This window comes from Beta vulgaris, chromosome 9 (genome assembly GCF_026745355.1).
Source record: "Beta vulgaris subsp. vulgaris cultivar EL10 chromosome 9, EL10.2, whole genome shotgun sequence".
NCBI classification, from domain to species: domain Eukaryota; kingdom Viridiplantae; phylum Streptophyta; class Magnoliopsida; order Caryophyllales; family Amaranthaceae; genus Beta; species Beta vulgaris.
The window spans coordinates 30,248,562-30,273,844 of NC_079210.1; the positions used below are offsets into that span (position 1 = coordinate 30,248,562).

General features: G+C 35.0%; 2 long non-coding RNA genes across 2 annotated transcripts; one reads left to right on the plus strand and one right to left on the minus strand.

The window, feature by feature from the left end:
• The first annotated feature begins 5,650 nt into the window (after positions 1 to 5,650).
• Positions 5,651 to 9,005, plus strand: LOC125493379 (uncharacterized). The gene is made up of 3 exons (XR_007269928.2): positions 5,651 to 6,805; positions 8,159 to 8,220; positions 8,889 to 9,005. It is a non-coding gene; the product is annotated as an uncharacterized LOC125493379 (long non-coding RNA).
• A 4,825-nt stretch (positions 9,006 to 13,830) lies between these two features.
• LOC130590021 (uncharacterized) lies at positions 13,831 to 19,355 on the minus strand. The gene is made up of 3 exons (XR_008967608.1): positions 17,799 to 19,355; positions 16,454 to 16,500; positions 13,831 to 14,578 (listed from the first exon to the last, which is right to left on the minus strand). It is a non-coding gene; the product is annotated as an uncharacterized LOC130590021 (long non-coding RNA).
• Between the last annotated feature and the right edge of the window lie 5,928 nt (positions 19,356 to 25,283).

Genomic DNA, 25,283 nt, shown 5'->3' on the forward strand with positions numbered 1-25,283 from the left:
TATGGGAGCCATAATTATATATGCTCGAATGAAAATATTACTGAAAAATAATTAAGTATAATTCGTGCATGCAGGAATTTGAAGACAAAGCTTCCAAGAATCGCGCTTAAACATTATGGTCGAAGTCTCAACAAGGTGGCGGATGTACTAGCCAAGACTAGTAGACATTCGTATATTAGTAGCGTTGTAACTAGGACCTTTTCCCATCCCCTAGTTATTGTATGGAAGTATATCTTGAGGATTGTAAGACTTAATCCAGTTGCGTTGTTCACCAAAAAAAAATTATATCCCACTTTTCTCAACTATGTGTCAGCAAAGATCAACTCATATAAATGTGCAGATTCCGAAATGATTCCCTTCAAACCCTATGAACACATTCTACACCATAAGATTACCCACTGCAAGTCCGTTTTGACTACGAGACCTACACTTCGAAACTCTTCCTAATTTACCACTACACTTAAACAAGGGTGGAGCATGTCACTTCAAGGGATTGACGTTACATCCTTTGCAAATTTCCACTAGACTATGTCTATATATTGTAGCGCATTGGTTAAGGCATACCTCCACTGAAATATGATAATGATTCCTGCTTATATATGGATGTGACCAACCATAATGCTAATTTTCACCTACTATAACCCTCCTCCTTTATCCGGGCTTGGGACCGGCAGCGAGCTGATACTCACAGGCGGAGTTAAAAAATTGATACTAAAGCAAACAAAAAATCTTAAATTTTGTTGAAATGAGCCAAATCTGCACTTAAATAATACAACCTTCAAGGAAGTGGATAAACAACACCCTATTCAACATAGTATATAACACTATAACCTACATCACCACCATAAGTCTTAAACAACAATAAAGGACAAATGAATTAAACTATGTACAAATGAAAACTCTTAAAACCGTAAAAGTTTCTTGAGTCAACGGAGAATAAAAAAATTAACACCACTAAAAGAGGCCACGTATAAGTGATTTTTCGTTCACGCCACAGGAATGAACACTCAACTTGTTCGTACCCACAAGAAAAACAACTGAATGTGAAATGTATGTCACAATTGGGATTCTCGATTTTTATCATCAAAAGCATTAAAAACGAGAGAGATGAAAGAGTAAAATCAAGAGATGAGAAAATCTTTAAGACAAAACAATACAAACATAGGAAAAAAAGCAAAACAAATATTAGCATCTCCTCTTTACACCACCAGAGCAACTTCCTGTCACCACAGAAGAAATAAATCAAAAATAAAGTGACTCCCTCTTACATCATGATCAGCAGACTAGATCAACACAACTAATGTCGAGTAATACAACACCAAGATACAAAAAGTTTCACAACACCAATATACAAAAGGTTCATACATAACATAGGTCAAAATAAAAGGATTGAGGATATTTATGACTTTTTAATATCCTAATGAGAATTGATTTAGAACATCCGTAATTCTATCCTATTATCCTCCCGTTGACTCTCCAATTAAGTTACTCGTTAGGAAGATTGAGGATGACTTAGAGAGCTATGTAAATCGACGCTTATGTAAAAATCAATTCTCATCTTGCTATAATAGCCCTATACAAACACTGATTTCCCAACCTGACGAGACTGTTCTTACACGTTGATCAAAACAATACCTCTCTCCAATTTTCAATCTTCCTCATGAGGAAACTCAGACAGAGAATCATATAGAGAAATAACATTTTAAAATATAAAAAAAATATTACGACATTGTCAAACCAAAAATAAAATAACAATTAAAAAATAAATCAAGTACTACACCAAACACTACTTGAAAGTTGTGCAAAATAAAACCAATATGTGATCATATCAATAAAAACACTTGAATAGCATTAAAAATAATAAACAGTTATAAAAGACTTAATTTACATAATAAAAAACACTTAAAACAACATAAAAAAAACCATTAAGAGATAGCTATAAATGAAATTATATCACAACTCGACTACATATAGAATTATACATTCAACCCTTCTTAATTCTACCAAACTACCAAAACAAGAACTTACTTTAACAAACAATCAATAGTTTATTAAAATAAATTACGAGTAACCTAAAACAATAAAAAAATCAATTCTTGAAAATATAACTTGACAAAAATTGAACAAAAATAAAATATATATGTTCATTATCAACAACCAAATGAATTAAAGATTATAATAATATAATAGATCTTCAAAATCAACACCTAAATAAATAAAATCCAAAATATAATGTTCTTTCCGTTCCAAAATACTCTTTACCCTTTCACTTTCAATGTATTTACTCTTTCCACTTATATCTTTGGGCCCTATTATTTTAATCTTTCTACCTTTTAACTATTGGCTTACATTTTCTTCTCTCCAAACAAAGAACACACATAAAAATTTCAACACCAATAAAAAGACGAGAGAAACTGCAAATTACTATTGTAGTCTACAAACAATTAGTATGTCACATTGATAGGGTTGGTTACCATTCTTTTCTGCTTTTTTGTAAAAAAAATTTGATAACCCACATCACAAGTTACACAGTCTTTTGGGCTATATTCATGAACGTGTACGAAAAAGAGTTCTTATGACCTGTATACGAAAGACATCAGCAAGGTCGTTATTATCGTAGACTATTTGATTCGAGAATGTGGCATGAATTCAGATCCGATCCAAATTGACGGTTCAAAATTGAATGTCTAATGACTCCAAACAGAGAATTAAAATAGATCATAATAGCTAATTATCATATAAAGAGAGATCATAATAATTATAACAGTATATGTCCAACATATTAATTGAGGTCCTTATTATCCTCATAACGTCACTCGAAAATCAAGAATCAAACAAAAAAGATATTCTAAAAGATGAACTAGACCCTTGTCCTATCTTACACAACAAAGTATGGTTAAGAGTTCCAAATAAATCGCATACACACAACATAACGACAAAGTACATGGCTATTAAATATCTAAACAAAAAAGACATTACAATTATCATTACAAATATAGACATTGCAATTATCATTACAAATATTTCAAAGGACATTACAAATAGGTTCTCTCTTAAAACAAGAGACTACGAACCCATAGAAAAGAAACACACACAAACACTTCCAATTAAATCAATCCCACAGAAGAAGATATTGCTAACACATACAAGCAGAAGCTGGAAGATAGTAGACGTGATTCTAAAAGATGAAAACGCATGATGTAGGGTCAGATGAAACATGACTGCACGTGCTCTTGAGCAGGTGAAGGACATCTCTTTATGACCAGAAGGGTGATGTTGAAACAGCAACTTACACCAAAGAAATGGACGATGTTGAAGCTACAAAATGCTAAATACAAATCAAAGACACCAAAGAAACACGCTCATAAAATCTGATTAGAGCATAGCTACAAACTTGAACTAGACGAATATCCGCAAACCTCAGTATCACAAAATTTAAGGTCATAAATTAGTAGAAAGCGAGCCTATAGCAAAGATTAATAAACCAGCATGTAGAGAGCTCAATGCAACCACTATGACTGAAGTCTAATGTATCAACCACATGTAGAGCTCAATGCAACCTCGTGCATGTTAATAACCCAGCATGAGACTGGAGTCTGAAATCTACCAGACAAGCCACAACAGATTAAGCAGATCTGTCATATCTCTTCAGCACTGTGTGTGTTGTTTTCCAAAAACATCAGCACAAGCCATAGCTACATTGCAGTTAACTATCCTATACCATCCATAAAGAACACATTGCACCAACTAACAACAGAAGATAAAAGACCACGAAAAAGATAGATAGAAATTCCGTGAGAAAGCATAACTGCACTAGAAATAAGACGACTACGTGGACGCTCCTTCCAACATGAGCACAATTAAGATTCAAAATATCAGGAAACAAGAGAACTCAAGAACACTGCTCAGTTGTCCTGATCATGAAGCAATACCACACATTACTTTGTATCTCTATCTAGTCGCAACTAGTCAAATGCAAGCCTATAAGGATCTCACTTAATATACTGAACCTATACTATTATAATTATGATCTCTCTTCTAATATGATCATTAGAATAAACAATTATGATCTATTTTACTTCTCTCTGTTTGAAGTCATTAGACATTCAATTTCGGACTATCAATTCAGATTCAGCTGTCCGTTACGCAACACAGCGAAGAATCGGACCCAACCTGTTTATGTCGTTCGTGCATAGGTTGAAGAAATTTTCCCTACACGTTCATGAATCTAGGCCAAACTATGTGTAACTTGTGAGGTGGGTTATCAAATTTACAAAGATGAGTAGAAAAGAATTGTAACTGACCCCGTCAATGTGACATACTAGTTTGTAGACTGCAATAGTAGTTTGCAGCTTTTCTCAGTTGGTGTTGAAATTTTTCGTGTGTTCTTTGTTTGGTGATAAATTAGTGGATCCATATTATTACTGGTTACTGGTGTCTGTCACTTTGTACTGGTTGTACTGGTAGTCTGTAGGTGTAAATGGCCACTACTCTCTGATGATGTAATAAGTGTACTATTGTCTGTTTGTCCAGGTGTAAAGCTAGGTAACTTCCTAGTATTTTCCTAATCATGGTTGTAGCTACAAACAAGTAGTATAAATACAAGGGAATGTAGTGAGCAGAATCAACTTTGGGAAATACAAACATTCCTCTCTCAATTTCAGTGCTCATCTTTCTCTCCTGCATTTCATTCATTTTTGTCTTCATGGTATCAGAGCAGGCTTCAAGATGATTGCCTGATTACAGAGAAGAATCGTATCAGTTCTCTAGTTCATTCCTCTTATTTCCTCTTCTTCTTGTGCACTGAAATTCCTCCTCTCTCAAGACACAATGTCTAAAGAAAAGATCAGCCTATCTGATATACAACATCCACTCTACCTTCATCCTTCTGAAGGACCTAATTCCATCTCAGTAGAAAAGCTTCAGGGAGCAAATGACTATAGAGCCTGGAGAAGGTCTATGGAAATATCTCTGGCAGCTAAAAGGAAGCTGGGATTTGTCACAGGAATCATAAAAAGGGAGAGTGAAGATGCTCAGAAAGCTGACCAGTGGGACACATGTAACAACATGGTCATAGCTTGGCTCCATGGATCTGTGTCTGAACACATTAAAAAGACTATACTGTATCTGAATACAGCTCTTGAGGTATGGAAACATCTGGAAGCCATGTACAATGTTACAAATGGCTCCAGAAAGTACAAGATAGAAAGGGATATTTATGAGATGAAGCAGAATGATGCTAAGATTCATGAGTACTATGCTGCTATGAGAGGGATTTGGGAAGAACAAGATGCTCTCAACATCCTTCCACCCATCACAGAGATCAATGCTGAGGTAAATAACTTTGTTCAAACTCTTAACAAATACAAGGAGGAGCAAAGACTCTTCCAATTTCTGAATGGACTACATGAAAAATATAGTCCTCAGAGAAGCCAGCTTCTTCTTCAAAGCCCTCTACCTACTGTAGAAGAACACAACAAGAATCCGCGCTTTTAGCGTCTGAATTTACCGTCCGACACAATTAGACGCAAATTAGCATCCGTTTTTGTAAAATTAGCATCCGTTTATCGTCGGACGCTAATTAGCGTCCGTTTTTGTAAAATTAGCATCCGTCTTTGGAGCGGACACTAATTAGCGTCCGGCATTCAAGTTTACCGTCTAATATGACGGACGGTATTAAGTGGTCATAAAAAAAACACGACCCACCCACCTTATTTCCAACCCTATCTCTATCTCTATCTATCCGTCTTCGTCTTCAATTCCTTTAGTAATTTTTGTTTTTTGATTGAATTCTTTGAAGCTATGGCGAAACGGTGGATGTTAAGCCGCACTTTCTCTGATTTGAAGGAGGTATTCGTTTTAGGGTTGTTTCAGATCTAGTTTTTTTTGTTAATTTCTCAATTCTCCTTCAAAACCCCATATATATCCTCTCTTTTTTTCGATTTTTATTTTCTAATCCTTTTTTCGTGTGCTTTTTCGTTTCCTCGATTTTTATTTATCCTCTCTCTTTTTCGATTTTTGTTTCAGATCTGGTTTTTTCTTGATTTTTTCGTTGGTTTTTTGTCCTAATTATTTCGAGGTTTTTTCTTCTTCTCATCAGATTTGTGGTTTTTTGTGGATTATATATGATTTTGTGTTGAATTTTTAATCTGCTTAGTCCATTAGACATCTAAGCTTTTGCAGCAGAACTCCTTTGTTTTTGTTCTTGATTTTATCTTAGAAGTTGCATAAGCAATTGAAGTATTCTCTGCAAAATAGGAACATTGCAGTTACTGTTTACACATTATCTGAATGTAAATGTTGCTAAGTAGCTTTGTAAATGTTGATTTAGGTGGAATGAGAAGGTTTTGTCAATGTCTGTAGTTTGGTGACAGGGGATGGTGGGGCTTAGTGGATGAGTTTGCTTGCATATAGTTAAATTTGTTCAGATTAATTGGCCAATTTTATCGGCCATCTTCTCATCAACACAAGTTACCTGAGTATATGTTTATGTTATTACTCGTGAAAATACTCTATAATTGTTTTGCCATGCATCTTTCTTTTGCATTAATAGAAATCATTTTATTCCTTGCTTATCTTTGTCTCTTCTTTTGCTTGTGTGGATTTTAGACTTGTAATTTTTTATTGCTGCATGTGTCTTTGCTAATTAATGCAGATTATGAGTTTCGACATGTTTTAACCATATTCTATTTAATAATCTGTATTGACTTGATATAGGCTGGGTGAGTTGCTGAGGTTGCTTGCATCTTCACCTCCTCTGGCCTGCTAGTAGCAGGGTTCCGCAGTAGGTGCTTTTGCTGTGCTTGTAAGTAGACTAAATATACAGGTTTGAAAATATTGGTTGTATTCTTTATTGATGGATTTATAGGGGAAATAAAGCTTTGTGCTCCAGCATTAGAGAATCATTAAAAACCATACAAACAACCTGTCACTGCTAAGACTTGGAAACAAGAATAGAGCTCCTTGTTATCCACCTTGATGAGTCTTGTGACTTTAACAAACCCATTTAGCAACCTGATAAAATTCATAAAACAAAGTAAATGGTAGAGGACCATATATAGGGAATGAATGTGGGGACTCTTAATAACTGGGATGGAGTTCTCACGATGGAAGGAATTATAGGAATACAGGAATAGTGGTCAGAGTGGTAGGACAGTCAGTAAAAGAGGTAATGTGATCTTAGGAACAGATTGACGGAAATGGGTTTTGGCAGAGGGGCAATTGGGAGTGGTGGCAGAGTTAAGGGCTTCAGCGCTGGGCTGATAGGCATTTATGGCTGCGCCATCAGCTGTGTCATGTTGGTGGTTGCTGGCATTGCAGGCAGTGAGTTGGGAGGCAATGGCAGGAAAATCTATTTGGTATTTAAAGGATGCTTGAGCTTGATATTTTGGGGGGGGGGGATCCTCTTTGAAGTAGATTATTACTGCTGGCATCAGGAAAAAAACTTGGTCTTGGTTATGTTTGATTTGTAGGTGTATTTTAAAGATATCAGGCTACAGAGCTTTTGGTATAATGGTACCTGATAACAGGTTCATAATCAAGGGTAACAACAATGTAGAATGCCTGGCCAGTTTGGGAAATGGGATAAACATAGATGCTTACAGTGTTTCTCTGTGTTCTTGTAACTGATTCAGATATCAGGGGTAACTGATTCTTCTGAGCTTTTCGTGTAGCATATGCCTTACATTGATACATGTAGGAAACCTTTTGCTGCTGTTTTGGATTCCAAAAAAATGATTCCTGAGTTATGGCCCTTGTGGGTGCCCATAATGTCTATTAGTTTCACATCTCTCTGTGTGTGCTTACTTGTTTCTGAGATTTAGAAGCAATGAATTGTTGTATAGAACTTTGCATAGAGTTGATGCCAAAATCAGTCCTAACATGAAAATCATGTTAGGATTATATGATATGTCAAACCCATGAACTATCCCCTAATGTCTAGTTAGAATTTGTATACCAATTATCAATGAAGCAATTACCTTAACAGAGGCCTTAACCATGGTTGTTCACCATTTTCAAATCAATTTGAGATGCCGTGTACACCCTATCCCTTTCCTTTTATTTTATTTTAGTCTGTCATGAGTGTTTTAATTAGTACCAAATTTGAGCTTTTGTTCACAACCAAACATTGAGGTCTTGTTTCTTTGTCTTTGTGTAGGATCATTGTTGCTGACTGCTGTATTTTCAGTATGTGAGAGGTTTGGGGATATTCATTTCTTGGTAAGTACAAATCTCTCATCACAGATAAGTACAAATCTCTCATCACAGATTTTATCATCTAATTCACCTGTTTTTTTTCTGATATCATGCTTAAGAACGGCAATTTTGACAAAATTACTACACTATGTCCTGAAAATGGCAAAAAAGTCACAAAATAGTTACAGACAGAAAATTTCCATGTTTTGGGAAAGGATGCATGAATCAACCTCTTATTTATCAAAATCAATCAAGAGTTTTTTTAAGCGAGCACCATATGCCATCATTAAGTGGAGGATTTTATCGCTCCTATGATCTCGATGCTGATTTTAGTAAAGATGTGAACATCAAATCTTATTTCTCTGTTTCCTGGGAAAAGAATTTGAGTAGTGGCAGTTGGATTATCTCAAACAAATTAACATCTTCTAAGTACCCTTGGCTTATGTTGTACTTAAGAGCAGACTCAGGTAGAGGATTTGAAGTATATATGACTTGTTCCTCTAGATGCTGTCACAAGATGGGGCTGGGTTGTTGTTGTGTTAGGGTTTGGTGGGCTGGGTGGTGGTTAGGATGGCTCGGGTGGGGTTGGGCAAAATAGGTTCCGGATTTATTTAGTTATTCATTTATTCTTGTTAATAATTGTTTTTTTTTTGGTTAATTTCATTAATTTCTTTGTTTTTGTTGATTTGCAGGGTTATGAGATTTGCGTTTGAGTTCCAGATTTGAAGTTGGTTACGATCCAGATACCAGATTTGAAGTCCGTTTTGGTTCTAGATTTTGTTGTGGAGTTTAAAGTGTACATGTGATTATATGAGATTTTTTTAGATTTTGTTTTAAGTATACAGAATTTAGTTCTAGAATTATTTTTCACTTGTATCTACATTTATTATCAATAATAATTGAATTGATTAATTTGTTTGCCTTATAAAAGAAGTATGGTATTTGCATCATTTCATATCTTATTACATTTAATATGAAATTAATTAAAAGCAAAAAGCTATTATATTTAATATTAGTTGCCCAAAAGCAAAAATAAAATAAAAAAAAAAGTGCAAATGCGTACCAGAAAGTTACCGACTGTTTCCAAAATTAGCGTCTGAGGAAACAATCGCTAATTAGCGACTGTCTAGGCACCGGTCGCTAATTAGCGACTGCCTAGGCGGTCGCTAATTAGCGTCTGGTAATAGACGGTCGCTAATTAGCGACCGTTAGACGGTCGCTAATTCTAGTGAGCGGTCGCTAATTAGCGACTGTGGAGCTCACGGTCGCTAAATTGGAAATATCAGACGCTAAAAATTTAGCGTCCGCTGAACGGACGCTAATTGGAGAATTAGCGACCAAGGGTTTTGCATCATCCATTTAGCGTCCGTTGGCGGACGCTAAAATATTTAGCGTCCGATTCCGCGTTTTTAGCGTCTGATTTTTGCGGACGCTAAAGGCTGACATTCTTGTTGTGGAAGTCTGTGCATCTCTACAGCAAGAAGAGATGCAGAGAGATGTCCTGAGTCTCTCTAATCTAAGTCTGGAAGCCTCAGCTATGTATAGTGTGGGTCAGCAACAGAAGAATTGCAGTGTGTGTGGAAAGAAGAACCACACAGCTGACAAGTGTTGGCATGCTAAAGGATACCCAAAATGGCATCCTCAACACAAGAAGGAAGTGAAAAATCTTGGGAAAGAAGAAAGGGGGTGGACTCAAGATAACAAATGGAGTAAAGGAAGGAATCAAGGACAGAAGATGGCTGGAAATGCTCAAGTGGAAGTAAGTGAGAACACACAAAATCTCACAAAATATCAGATTGAGCAACTCTTGAAACTTTTGCCATCTGCATCAACACCTGGATCAGAAACTGAAGAAGAGCTTGATAGTAGCTTTGCAGGTATGATTACTTGTTATACAGCTTCTGTTAAAATGAAACAGTGGGTGATTGATACAGGAGCTTCTGATCATATGGTATCTAACATAGCTTTACTTGATAAAGCTGTTAAAAGTCCTAAAAAACCTAGGATTAATCTTCCTAATGGTGAGACTGTGAATATATCTCACACAGGAGAAGTGAGACTTAACAATAACATGGTGCTAAAAGATGTGTTGTGTGTTCCTGAATTTAAACACAACTTGTTGTCTGTAAACAAGTTGATATTGCAAAACAATTGCAAAGTGATCTTCTATAATGACATGTGTGTGATTCAGGATTGTGTTACTCAGAAGATTAAGGGAATTGGAAGAGTTCAGGATGGTCTTTACTTGCTGGTGGATGAACCAGGAGAGAAGATAGTAGAAAAAGCAAGAGGAAGATCTCACTCTTTAGCAGAGGCAGAGAGAAGAGACAAAAATAAAGCTGTAGAAAAAGCTGTAGAGAAAAGAAAACTGATTAGCTTAGCTGAACCTTATGTAAAGCATGCTAATCATGTAAAAAGTAGGAAAGAAGAATATGCCTTGTGGCACAATAGACTTGGGCATGCTCCTATGAAGAAATTAAAGTTGATTGGTTGTGTTAAAGATGATGTGAATGAATCTACTTGTGTTTGTTTAACTTGTCCCATGGCAAAATTTACTAAACTGCCATATAACCTCAGTGAATCAGTAGCAACTGAACCTTTCAGTCTTGTTCATATGGATATTTGGGGGCCCTATAGGGTAAGCACAAGGAACAAACATAGGTATTTTTTGACCTTGGTAGATGACTTTTCTAGAGCTACTTGGGTATACTTGTTGAAACTCAAATCTGAAAGCCTAGATGTAGTAAAAATGTTTGGGAAATTTGCTAAAAATCACTTTGGAAAATCTATAAAAGTGATAAGGTCTGATAATGCCCTGGAGTTTGATGATGGACCCTGCAGAGAATATTTTGCTCAAGAGGGCATAATTCACCAGACATCTTGTGTGGATAGACCACAACAAAATGGTCGAGCTGAAAGGAAACATAGAAATGTCTTAGAAATGGCTAGGGCTCTAAGAATGCAAGCATGCTTACCCTTGAGTTATTGGGGTGATTGTGTGTTAACAGCTGTTCACATCATAAACAGACTTCCTAGTGTCATCATAAAAAATGTAACACCTTATGAGAAATTGATGGGCAAGAAACCTGACTACAATCACTTGAGAAGCTTTGGGTGTTTGGCTTTTGCCAGCAACCCAACAAGAACTACAGACAAGTTTGCTCCAAGAGGAGTCCCATGTGTATTCTTGGGTTATCCAAGTGAGAAGAAGGGATATAAGCTGTTAAATTTGACTACTCAGCAGGTGTTTATTTCCAGAGATGTTAGATTTGTAGAAGATGTTTTCCCATACAACAAAAAGGCTAGGGAAAGCTACCTTGAACCCTTACCTACAGCCATGCCTAACACCAAATCAAATGAACAAACCTTCATTGACACCTATAACCTTGAACTTAACCAAACCACTGAACCTGTTACCACCACATATGAAACAGCCACAACCCCACCTCACATAAATCAACCTCATGACCCTTCTCACACTCAAACTCTCACACCTGAACCTAATGAAATTCCAAGAGAGTCTCCTACAACTCACACTGACCATGTTACTATACCAGCACCCAGGAGGTCCAGCAGAATCTCTAAAACCCCAACTTGGCTATCAGATTATGTCACTAAAACCAAAGTAGGAAGTGTGGGGGGAGCCTGAAGCAGCTCCTGTAGTAAATGTGGGGGAGTCTGAAGCATCATATGCATTCACTGCCTTTGTTAATCAAGTGATGCAGATAGAAGATCCTACCAACTTTAACTCTGCTGTTCAAAGTGAAAAGTGGGTAAAGGCTATGAATGAAGAGCTAGGAGCCTTGGAAAGGAATAACACTTGGAAGTTAACTACTCTTCCTGCAAACAAGAGAGCTATTGGTTGTAAATGGTTATTTAAAACCAAATTCCATCCAGATGGAACAGTAGAAAGAGAAAAGGCTAGACTGGTGGTGTTGGGCAACAGACAACAGAAGGGGATTGATTATGAACAAACGTTTGCTCCTGTAGCAAAACTCACAACTGTAAGATCCTTGCTTGCAGTGGCTGCTCTCAAGGAATGGCATGTATGTCAAATGGACGTAAAGAATGCATTCCTTCATGGCCATATTGAAGAAGATGTGTATATGCACATGCCACCTGGTTATCCTGGCCCTCACAGGAAGATAATTGTGGGACAAGGAGCTGCAGTATACAAAGAGACACATCCTGAGCTGGTTTGCAAACTTGAAAAATCCCTATATGGGCTCAAACAGGCGCCACGTCAGTGGTTTGCCAAACTTTCAGCAGCTTTGAAGGATTATGGCTTCAATCAATCAAAAGCAGACTATTCCTTGTTTACCAAGGAAACAGGCTCCACATTTGTGACTGTGTTAGCATATGTAGATGACTTGTTACTTGCTGGGAATGATGTTGCAGCAATTGACTCTGTTAAAAACTTCTTGGCTACTCAATTTTATATGAAAGACCTGGGAGATATCAGGTACTTCTTGGGCATTGAAGTTGACAGAACTAAGCAAGGGATTTTCTTGTCTCAACAAAAGTATGTGTTAGACTTGCTGAAAGAGTTTAACATGTTCCATGTCAAACCTTTAAAACTTCCTATGGACTCTCATGTCAAATTACTTCCTAATTCAGGAGACCTTCTCAAAGATCCTACTCCTTACCAACATCTAGTAGGCAAACTCATTTATTTAACCATCACAAGGCCAGACATTGCCTTCACTATACATACATTGAGCCAATTTATGCAAAAACCTACTACCTCTCATATGCAAGCTGCCAAGAGGGTGTTAAGGTACCTCAAATCATCTCCTGGACAAGGTATACTACTTGGCTCTCAATCAGCAGCTATCCTTACTGCCTACTCAGACAGTGATTGGGCTGGATGCCCCATCACCAGAAAATCCACTACTGGCTTCTGTGTCTTACTTGGTAACTCACCTATATCATGGAAGACCAAAAAACAGAAGGTTGTTGCCAGATCAAGTGCTGAAGCTGAGTATAGAGCTATGGCTCTCACAACCTGTGAAGTAGTATGGTTATCTCAGTTACTGAAAGAACTTGGTATAAAGTCTACTGCACCTGTCACACTAAAATGTGATAATCAGGCTGCTCTAGCCATAGCAGTGAATCCAGTGCACCATGAGCGCACCAAACACGTTGAAGTTGACTGTCACTTCATCAGAGACAAAGTGAATCAAAATGTCATTAAACCTGAGTATGTGCCTACTACTCTTCAAGTGGCTGATATTCTCACTAAAAGCCTACCTGTGGCTCAACACCAACAACTCCTGGTCAAGATGGGAGCTCACACTTCTGCTTCTCTACCATCTTGAGGGGGAGTGATAAATTAGTGGATCCATATTATTACTGGTTACTGGTGTCTGTCACTTTGTACTGGTTGTACTGGTAGTCTGTAGGTGTAAATGGCCACTACTCTCTGATGATGTAATAAGTGTACTATTGTCTGTTTGTCCAGGTGTAAAGCTAGGTAACTTCCTAGTATTTTCCTAATCATGGTTGTAGCTACAAACAAGTAGTATAAATACAAGGGAATGTAGTGAGCAGAATCAACTTTGGGAAATACAAACATTCCTCTCTCAATTTCAGTGCTCATCTTTCTCTCCTGCATTTCATTCATTTTTGTCTTCATTTGGAGAGAAGAAAATATAGGTCAATAGTTAAAAGGCAGAAATATGAAAATAATAAGGGGTTATATTCAAAGACATAAGTAGAAAGAGTGAATAGATTGAAAGTGAAAGTGTAAAGAGTATTTTGAAACGAAAAGAGCATTATTTGTATTTAATCTATTGATATGTTCATTTTGAAGATTTATTATATTATTATAATCTCTAATATATTTGTTGTTGATAATGAACATATATATTTTATTTTTATCTTCAAGAATTGATTTCTTTTATTATTTTAGGTTACTCGAAATTTATTATAATGAATTACTAATCGTTTGCCAAAATAAAAGACTGAAGTCTGAGATCTACCAGACAAGCCACAACAGATCTTTCTGATCTTCGAAAGATAAAAGTGTGAAACAAGATGCCCTGTGATTGGGCAGATCTGTCATATCTCTTCAGCACTGTGTATCTGTGGTTTTCCAAAAACATCAACACAAGCCATATCTACATTGCAGTTAAACTATTCTATACCCACCATAAGGAACACATTGCACCAACGAATGACAGAAGATAAAAGACCACCAAAAAGATATGATAAAAATTCCGTGAGAAAACATTACCGTACTAAAAATAAGACGACTACACGGACGCTCCTTCCGACATGAACACAATTGAGATTCAAAATATCAAGAAACTTATTTTCTATGTAAGAGATAGAATACCTCCATCCGGAAAAAAAGAGAACTCAGGAAAACTGCTCAGTTGTCCTGATACATGAAACAATACCACACATTACTTTGTATCTGTATCTAGTTGCAACTAGTCAAATGCAAGCCTATAACTCTCCCGAAACAACTTGCGCACGCAAGACATCTTCACAAATACCGCCAAATCACAACTATATGAGATAACATCATTCTTTGCGCCAACTTAAAGCCCAAAAACCAAGAAGATATGAATGATATCACTCAAACCATCACCAGATCAACCAAAAGACAACATTGAAAGGCATTTCTATAGTGCTAAAGAATCGGCCGGGTTTGTACAACCTACTAAACAACCAACCCCAAGCATATGTTGGCAAAACAATAAACAGCACTGAAGCAACTGTGGCCCCAATAAGCAGAAAATATTTATGATCACAATATCCCAAGTCAAAATGTCAATCAAGAGAAAACTACAACAAAAACGTCTCCAGTACTCAAAGGCAAACACAACACAGACATATAACCAATAACCTTTAAGATTTTTTGCCTATGCTTACAGTTATAGTCATTCCTAAAACAAACTAAGATATGGATGAACCGAAATCTTCAAATACTCTGCTCAAATTAACAGACAACTACGACAAACTTCTGAGTGCATGAATCCGATGACAAGTCAAAGCGTGAAGATATGAAGTCCCATAATTTATAGGATGTGTTGAGATTATAATTAGCATGAATAAGTACAATATTACTCAACTTTGTCACTTGATTAAACAAATTTGACCCAAGAACCAATTTAGCAACTTCAACTACCAAATTATAATCAAGATGAACCGGATTGTCAAGCTAAAAGTACAACTACTGATTCAGCATATTACGAATCTACAGAAACGTTCGGTCAAAGATCTACCAGAAAATAAATGTTAATGCTAAAAAAAAAATCTCACTATAAGCCTCTATATATAATAAGACCCTGTTCTTTTGAACTTATTTGGGCTAAACCGAAATTTACTAAACTGAAAATAATTGAACTGAACTGGAATTAGCTGATAATAATAATAATAAAAATAGTAACAGCAATAATAATAAATTAAACACTAATAAAAGTAATCAAATAATAAGGTAAACACTAATAAATAATAAATAATAAATAATAAACAATAAATAAATAACAATAATAATAATAATAATAATTATTATTAATAATGATAATAATAGATAATAATAATAATAATAATAATAATAACAATAAATAATAATAATAATAAATAATAAATAATAATAAGAATATTAAGAATAATAAAATAATAGTAAAAATAATGATAATAATTACAATAACTGAACTGAAATTAACTTGAAATAAACTTAATGAACTTGAACCAAAATGAAATGAACTTAATTGAAAATAAATCAAAAGAATAGGGCCTAAATGAATAAGCAGTTTCTTTGCACTACAAGCCTCTCAATCACCTCTGTCAACCCATCAGCATAAAATTGACGTCAAGAAGATAACATCCCATTGCAGTGAAGGAGTTTGGCATCAAGAAAACTACATAAAGCTAACTAACCATGTTGTTGCCTATCAGATTTCTGCCTGATCTAGCCATTGAAACTATTCAACCATAATAATAGTAGAGGTGTAATTTACCAGTGTGGGAGAAAGTAAACCAAAATACCAGAAAATATTACCCGAAGAACCTAGAAGCCAGAGATTCGCAAAATCAGCTAAGAGCAAGTTAAAAACCAATCACAAACATGAAAATAATTGTCAGAGTACCAGAGCACGAAAGAGCTCCATCTTAAATCAGAAGAGGCTACCATTTACTTTATGCCTTCAAACTCAAAGGTACTACCGAACACACAATACAAGCATAATACAAAGATAACAAGCTTAAAAACTCCACTTAATAGCGAAAAATGTACGGAAAGTAATACCAAGAACCACCAGATGAAAGCATGAGCCTGAAGTATGCCAATTGAACCTGCATGCGGCACCAATAAAAAAGCAGAACGCAAGCCCAAATTAGATATCCTCGAAAACCTGACATACCGAAAAGTAATACATCATGAACCCAAATATAATCAATCCAATGGAGTCGTGCAAGTGCAAGCAATGAAATCATGAAGCACAGACAGAGACCACAGAATTAACATTGAATGCGGATGAGGAGACTGCATGTACCCAGCAACAAAAAACCTCATAATTATCACCAACAAACCCACCGTCACCTCGATGCCAGAAAAGTAAAAATAAAAAGTAAAATTTACGCTGCTGTTGCCCTTCAATGAAAATACCAAGTAGAGATGTTAACTAACTTCAGTACCAAACCTGACACATGCTAAAAAAAGACTCCCGGTCATGATACTAAGATTTAAGATTACCATGGGCTTGAGCCCTGAAGCCGAAAAAAAATAGAACAGGCAGGTTGGGTGAAATACCAGGGCAAGTACATTCACACATCAAGGAATGAACACTCAACTTGTTTATGCCACAAGATGAGGAAACAAAGGTTCCCATATGCCATATAATAATTTATCAATATTTTGATGCAAGAACAACTGCATTTACCTAACACACTGTGACCAGCATGCTGAAAGCTGCTTACTGTACCCACAGGACAACCAGAAAATCAACCAACAAAATCTTCTGATGCGACATCAGGAGAAAATTAACATGAAACAGTTAACAGTTGAACAGTCATGATTATCAATCCTTGCAAAATCGGCTATAGCAAACACAAACCCAAAATATGCAAGAAATTACCAACTGGATAGCTATAATCCATACTCAATGACTTCCAAAATTCAAAATTACGCAGAACAAAGAGAAAGAAGTTACCAAATTGATAGCTACAACCCATATTCAAGAACTTCCAAACTTCAAAATTACGCAGAACAAAGAGGAACGCCTTACAGCCACTACTACCACCCCACCCCCCCCCCCCCCCCAAAAAAAAAAAAAAAGAAGCAGCAAGCACCAAGTAACTACATCTCCTCAGACAGACCATCCCAACACACAAGCTACAAGTATGATCAAACAAGAAAACAAAAAAGTGAAAATACAGCAGACAAAATTCCAAGGCAAACCACAGAAGCACAGACAGACGTGAACACTCGTTATGTGCTCTGAAAAATAATCTCCCAAATTATAACCATCTAATAATCTACAACTTGATGCACACAATAAGTTACACGCAAGATGATCATGAACCTGAAGAGAAGGATAAACTTAAGATACCCACGATAAAATATTACGCCAGATATAATACAAGCAGAATACATCACGACATTCCCTTATTCATCATTGTTGAAGCTCTGTATCACCACTCTTTATGTCAAAGGATATTGTAGCGAATATCGCTTGACCACCTCAAAAATCTATAACCAAAAGCATTGAGATGAACTTAGCAGAGGGAAAAGCATGGAGATCAACTGAAAAGCTTAAGTTCTTCTAAAAAATAGTGCATATCTCCAAAAAACAACATGATGGACAGACGACTCCCTCTAAAATTAGTACAAGACCTCTCAAACTCCATCATCTTGCCACTAAAATGTCAAAAGAGATCGAGGGCTCTTCAAATCACGGTATAGGATTGCTTAAAGCTTCTCTACCATACAGAGTACAACGCATCACAGCATCAACTAGAAAGTATACCGTGTCACCAACTAGAAGTTGCAAGGCAAACAGCAAAATTATAAATAAAATTCACAACCGCCCTTATATTCTCAAGGTAAGCCACCGCTTATTTCAATATCACATATCACCCAGCGGAGAAACACCAATAATCTGCAAGCGAAACAGATCTATGAAGAATACAGGTATTAAAGACACCTCCTACAGGCTACACTTACAGGCACCTTCTATCAAGATCCCTAAACCACCAACCCAAAACAAATTCACCTAACTCAAAGCACCCCTAACTACCACTACATCATATTTCTAGACCATGTAGGTTGTAGGTCAATATATTAGCAGCAAGTAAAACCAAAAGAAACCATGCTTCAAGAGAAGGGGTAAGAAATTTAACATGATGTGCACTCCCAACTCTGAGAAAGACCCATAGATGAGCACAAGGGGAATAACATCTCCGACCAGAACCAGCTATTGATAAATGACGAGAGCCTGCATTAGCAGAATTGAGCTATAGTCCTACATAACGCCTTCTCAAAAATCAAGGGGGCATAGATTTGCAACCAAAAAAAACAGTACCAAGAACAATCCTATTTTCTCTGACCAAACCAAACTCGACTCCGCAATCCACATTCAAAAAAGAAGCCCTCCAGAGACAGACAGAGAGAAGAAGAACCTGAAGCAGTGGAAACAACCCGAACATCCAACCCAGAACAGTCTCGTGGAAAACCTAAATATGTCACAAATTCGGAACATACCAAAAAAAGTGAAAATTCATAAGCAGAGCCCCTATACCAACTTACTAAGGATCTATGAAACCACCACCATGCCATTACAATCTCTGCTGAAGTATCAGCTGAAATATAGAAGGGAAGAATATTGCCAGAATCACAGCACATTGATAGGCTAACCGATGAGATCTGATCAATAATAAGATAAAGACGAAGCTTGAAGCAGAAACAAGATGCCAAAATAATAAACCATAAAACATCCAGTGATGTAATCGACATCACCCTAAAGCAGAAGAAATATTTGTCAGAATCAACGCACATTGATAGAATAACCGATGAGATCTCATAAATAATAAGATAAACACGAAGCTTGAAGCAGAAACAAGATGCCAAAACAATATACCGTATAAATCCAGTCATGTAATCGACATTACCCTGAAGCAAAAGAAGGATAAACTTGGAATATAAACGAAAAAGTTGCACTATATATATACTCTAGGTCCATTAGACCCAATACCTAACCAAACCATGTTAACTTGAGTTTTGGGCCCTATTATCCCTCTTTGTAGTAAAAGACCCAAATTAACCCTAGATCATATACTATTAGGTAAGTACCATACATTACTTGGGCATTACCAAACCTATTCAATCCCAAATCCTTTCCCATTAGTCATCATAGCCATCATATGGGGATTGAACAATTACGCCACTGGGTGCATTAGGTTTAATGCTTAACCAAATCCTATTGATTTGAGTTTTAGACCCCCATTGTCCCTCCTTCTACTGAATAGCTCAAATTATCCCCGACTCATATACTATTAGGTAAGTACCAAATATTGTTTGGGCATTACCAAACTTATCCAATTACAATGCTTTTCTATTATTATCAAAGTCATCCAATAGGGATTGGACAATTATGCTTTTGGGTCCATTAGGCCCAATACCTCACCAGAACCTCATTGAGTTGAGTTTCGGGCCCCCGTTGTCCTTTCTTGTAATAAAAAGTCCAAATTAACACCAGATCATATGATTTTAAATAACTACCAAAACTGTTATTAAAATTACCAAAGCCACGAAGTGGAGGATGTTCTCCCAATCATAATCCTTTCTCATTACTCATCAAAACAATCCTATGGGGATATGACAATCATGATTTATGTCGCTTTCCATTAGGCTAAAGACCTCACCAAACCCCATTGACTTGAGTTTTGCCCCCCTATTGTCACTCCTTGTACTAAAAAGCCCAAATTAATCCCAAATCATATGCTTTTAGGTAATTACGAAATATAATTTGGGCATTACCAAACCTTTGCATTAACCCCAGATGTTACAAGTTGTGACTTTATAATTCTATTTGGCTTTTTTCGAATAACACATTTATATCATTTTGATTAATTTGTACTTAGTATTATTTAGTTCAATTGGTTATTTTTAAATACTGTTTGGAGGTGGAGGTTTTGAGACTTCTCTAAACTTCTGTCACGTTTTGGTAATTACCGGAACCCTATTTAGTAATTACCTAAAGTGTCTGTTCAGTCATCTTCTCCCAACTTCACCTTCAACCTTTAGATTTTTTCTCTCTCCTCTGAAATTCCGCATCTAGTTTGACAATGGTAATCAATACTGAAAAAGCGCACAAATCGATTCGAAATAAATAATTTTCCAACATCTTACAACAATTTGAACCATGTTTTTGTTAAATTCATAATGACCTAGAATTTTCATTTTGAGTTTCTTCATTTTAAAACCCAAACCTTAATTTCCATGGAAATTCAGGCGTTCATGGTGTACATACGATCATTAATTTTATGTTTGTTCATCTATTTCATGGATCTATAAATATGAAAGAACGAAAAGTGAAAAAAATTCTCCAAAATGTTCCTCAAAAATCAATACTTTGATTTCACAACTTGTCCATCCCAAATTCATGATTTCTTCATGAATTCTTACCATTTCATTGATAGAGAAAGGTCCAAGTAACAGAGCTATTGAAAATTCGAGAAGAATTGAAGATCCATGGAAGATATGAGGGAGGAAAGGGGTAGAAGAGAGGAGAGAGAAAATCTAGCCGAAATTAATTTTCAGTTTTTTTAAGAATTTTTTCGGTTTTTTCAGAATTTTTTTTCGTAATTATTAAAAATATTTCAGAAATTAGAATAAATGAACTTGCATTTTCTAAAATCATTTCAAAGTAAAAAAGAAAAATTAAAAGAAAGCATATGTGGGTGGCTCACATTTATTGTGGCCCACATTTTTCATGGTCTTGTTTGAAAAAAAAGACCATCTTAGAAATTTCACAATGGTTATGACTTATGAAACCACTATTGTTAGGGGGTCGTGGCGGAGCCACAATGTAACAAGGGTAACACTTGCTACCCCAGTTTTTTTTTAAAATAAAATATTAGAAAAAGAGAGAAGAACAGTGAGAGAGAAAGCGTGTAATGAGTGACCAAACCAGTCTCTAGTCCTTTATGCTTTTCTATCCTCTTTTCCTCCCCTCTCTCTCTTCCTCCTACTTCCACAATTCCAAACTGCAAGCAAAGGAAATAAAGATCAAAACTTTGGTGAGTTGGAGGATTTGGAGATTATCCGTCTTCACAAAATTGGAAACTGAATTAAGAAGGCATCAAGCTAAGAGTTTTTATTTCAAGCTTACCATTGATGAAGCTTCGCTAATAATGAGGGAAACAATGATAGCTCATTGAGATGAGAATGATATGCTTGGCTTAAGATTTCAATTATATGAAAACAAAGTAAGGGAGAATAGAGAGCTTTAGATATTTTACAACTCAAAAAAATTAAAATATGTTGCATCTTTATGGTTGACATATTTGATTGATTTTATGTGCACTAGTGAAGTTGTAAAGTTGTAATGTGACATGATGGCATATGACTCATGCTATGTTGTGATTTCTTTCTATTTGTTCTTCTCTTAAAATAGAAGTTCATTAATGTAAACTTGGGTTTACTTGGTGATTGGTAAATTGGTAAAGTTAATTTATGGTTTTATGAATTAGGATGTAATCCCCCACAATTTTAAAGGATTTTATAAATATATTTTAGTATTTATATATTTATATTTAAACACAAGTTAGTTTTAAAATAATTTGACTATTTAAAAAGGTTGAATATTTTAAAAGTCAAATGAAATTAATTTTCATGATTTAATAAAATTGAGAATATATTATTAAGCATGTTTTGATAAAAGTTTTTAAGTACTAATTTATATTGAAAAAGAAGTCTAATGGAACTAAGGAACCTAAAAATCCTAAAAGGATAAAAAGGAAAAAGAGTCATGATGATGATGAAAGTCTTAAGTTATTTATCTTGTTCATCATGAAATTTCATTAAACCTTATCTCTTTTTCCTAAGCCCAAAAAGGAAGCCTTTATATAAATAAATTATTACCCAATTATTTTATCCCACACAAATTATATTTTTTTCTCTCCTTCACGCCATTCACCCAACTCGACTTTTCTCTCTCTTTTTTTGCACTTCATTCTCAATTCTTCTTCCAAACCCTTTTCTTCTTGTTCAAGTAACGTTTCTTCTTCAACAAGAAACGTCACCAAAAATCCGAAAACACCACACAACCACCGACGGCTGTTGTGCTGCGTCTCCCCTTGTCGGCGCCTTCTTTGTTCTCTCCTTTGATTGGTTGTTTTCTTTTCTTCCTTCTTAAGATTCCATTAAAGACTATATTTTTTATGTTTTCTATTATTGTTAATCATGTTTATTAGTTTAAATTACTGTTTTTCATAAGTAATTTCGATTCATCTATAGTTTATATTATAAGAAAAATTTCAGGTTTATTATTATGATTAGATTTTTAGTTTTAAACATGGAAACATGAATTTTTAGGGTTTTAAATTGCTAGAAAACCATAGTAGCATATTAGGTAATATGAGATTAACTTAGTATATGATTTTACATATGTTATACATGTTTTAAGGAGGTTTATTAATTTTTAAAGTTGTTGTAATTTCAGAAAGGGTTTATTTATAGAGTTTTTAAGAGTTTTTAATTACTAGTATGGTAGTACTATGCTAGGAATTAAAAATAATTCAAATTTTGATATTAAACTCGACTTTTAAACGTTTTTAAAGCGGGTTTTAAGTACTTTGAGGCTGCTGTAATTTTTATTTAAAGTTATTAATTTCGGCTATCTTGATTTCTAGGCGGAGAATATCTCGTAGGAGACTTTTAAAAGATTAAAAGTGGCCTACATGCTAGTTTACACAAGGTACGTACATAATTACGTGTTATATGATTAGTATCATGTTTTAAGGAGGATTAAATTTTAGTATCATGTATAGGAACCTACCTTGTTCATATATATGTGATTTATAGTAATTGATTTACATGTTTTATGCCTGCGTGCGAGCATGTGATTTGAGATTTATTATGAATATTAGATTGTATGTTTGTATGAAATAATTGATGCAAGCATGAAAAGAAAGTTTATTTATTAATTCGCATGAAGAATTAGTATATGTTATAGAAATTGAATCATGTTATTCATGTATTTCCTTGATGAGTATTATTTAATTATCTTATGAGGATTGTGAACCTTATTTGGTAAGTTTACAAGTTATGCCAATATAAAGGTAAGATTATTGTTGGCTAGGTTCAACAAGTAAAGAAAGTTGAGATTTAAAAAGGAAAGTATTCTTGGATTGTAAGTTGTGATCACTTGTTAAATCCAAAGATAAAAGAAGTTCAGTTGTGACTGTCTGATTATTGTTTATGTGTTACTTGTATGTGTGTGTCAACACAAGTGATAATATGTAAATAACGTAAAGTGTAACAAGAATAGTTATAGACTTTAGACTGGTGCACGTCTAGAGTTAAACATTAAGGGTTGGAGTACATGGTGGTAGCCCATGGATTTTCTAGGAATGGATTGATCACCATCCCTCTTTTATTTAAAAGGTTCCTTGATATCGCAGGTCATTCTGGAATACGGAGTCGCGCCCGTATTTCGTCTTCTTAGTCAAGGCATTAGTAGATAAGACAACTCAGTTCCAATAACTATTCTATTTAAAGTGAGAAATGATGTTTAGAGTCTAGTTCAGTAAAAGTTATCTGCAAACTATTATATGTTTATATTATTATTTATCCCTGCATGTTAATTATGTAGTATCATGTTTAGGAATGCTTATGTTTGATATGTAGTACTCAGCTTTGCTGATTACGTGCTTTGTTTGTGTATGTGATCATGGCTTTGCCTTATTGATCCTGTGATGATCCTTTATGGTGAGCAGATTCAGTATAGCATTGACATTACAGTTTCGCAGATGTGCATCATTGGGAATCTGGAGTGGAGAGTTTGTGTAACTAGCTTACTTTAATTTCTGCATTATTTAGAACATATTTTATTTAAGTTGCTTGAGTTGTTAAGTTGGTTTGTTTGAGTCCTAAACATTTGTTATTCATTTTGAGTTATAATAAAGTTAAAGTTTAGTTAATTATTTTCCGCTGCAAAATTTTGAATAAGCCGATACGTTATCACATGGGTGATAACGCTTTGGTAATTCTCTAAGTTTTATATTATAAAGGTATTTATGAAAAGAGAGAATTATCGGGGTGTTACATAGGATGCTTTCTCTTCAACTTAAAAAATTAAGTTTCAGGTCCAATAAGTTCAGATATGTTGCAATCAGGTCCAATCAGGGCAATAAGTTCCAATCAGGTACAATAAGTTCCAATCAAGTTTAATAAGGTCCAATAAGTTCTAATCAGGTGCAATAAGTTTCAATCAGGTTTAATCAGGTCCAATAAGGTCCAAATAGTCAATGTTCAATGAACATTTGTATTACTGTCCATTATTTTATTATTCATATCACTATTAGTTGATTATGCTATTATTAGAATTTTAATTAAAGTAGCACAATGATTATAAAGTATTATACTTGTATTATTGTCTATTATTTTATTAAATATTTGTATTATTATCTATTATTTTATTATTCTATTATTATTAGCTGATTATGTTACTATTAGAATTTTGTATTAAAGTATCACAATGTATAGTATTATACTTGTATTATTGTTTATTATTTGACTATTATATTACTATTAGCTGATTATATTATTATTATAAAATATTAGAATCATGGTCAAATAAGATTAACAATAATAATCATTATAATTACAATATTTTGCAATTCGTCTTTAAATAACTAGAGATAACATGTTTTCGTTACTAATAACAATGAAAGATATTAAATGTTATCAATTGATTGTTTCATTACCATCACCGAAGTATCTTTCCTCATCGGAGTATCTTTCTTCATCTTCTACATCATCCTCTGCGATCAATACGTTTACTTCACCAAGATCCAACCATATTTCATCTGCAATTTTTGCCCGAGTAATCTCCATATTCTTTGTTATCGTCTAG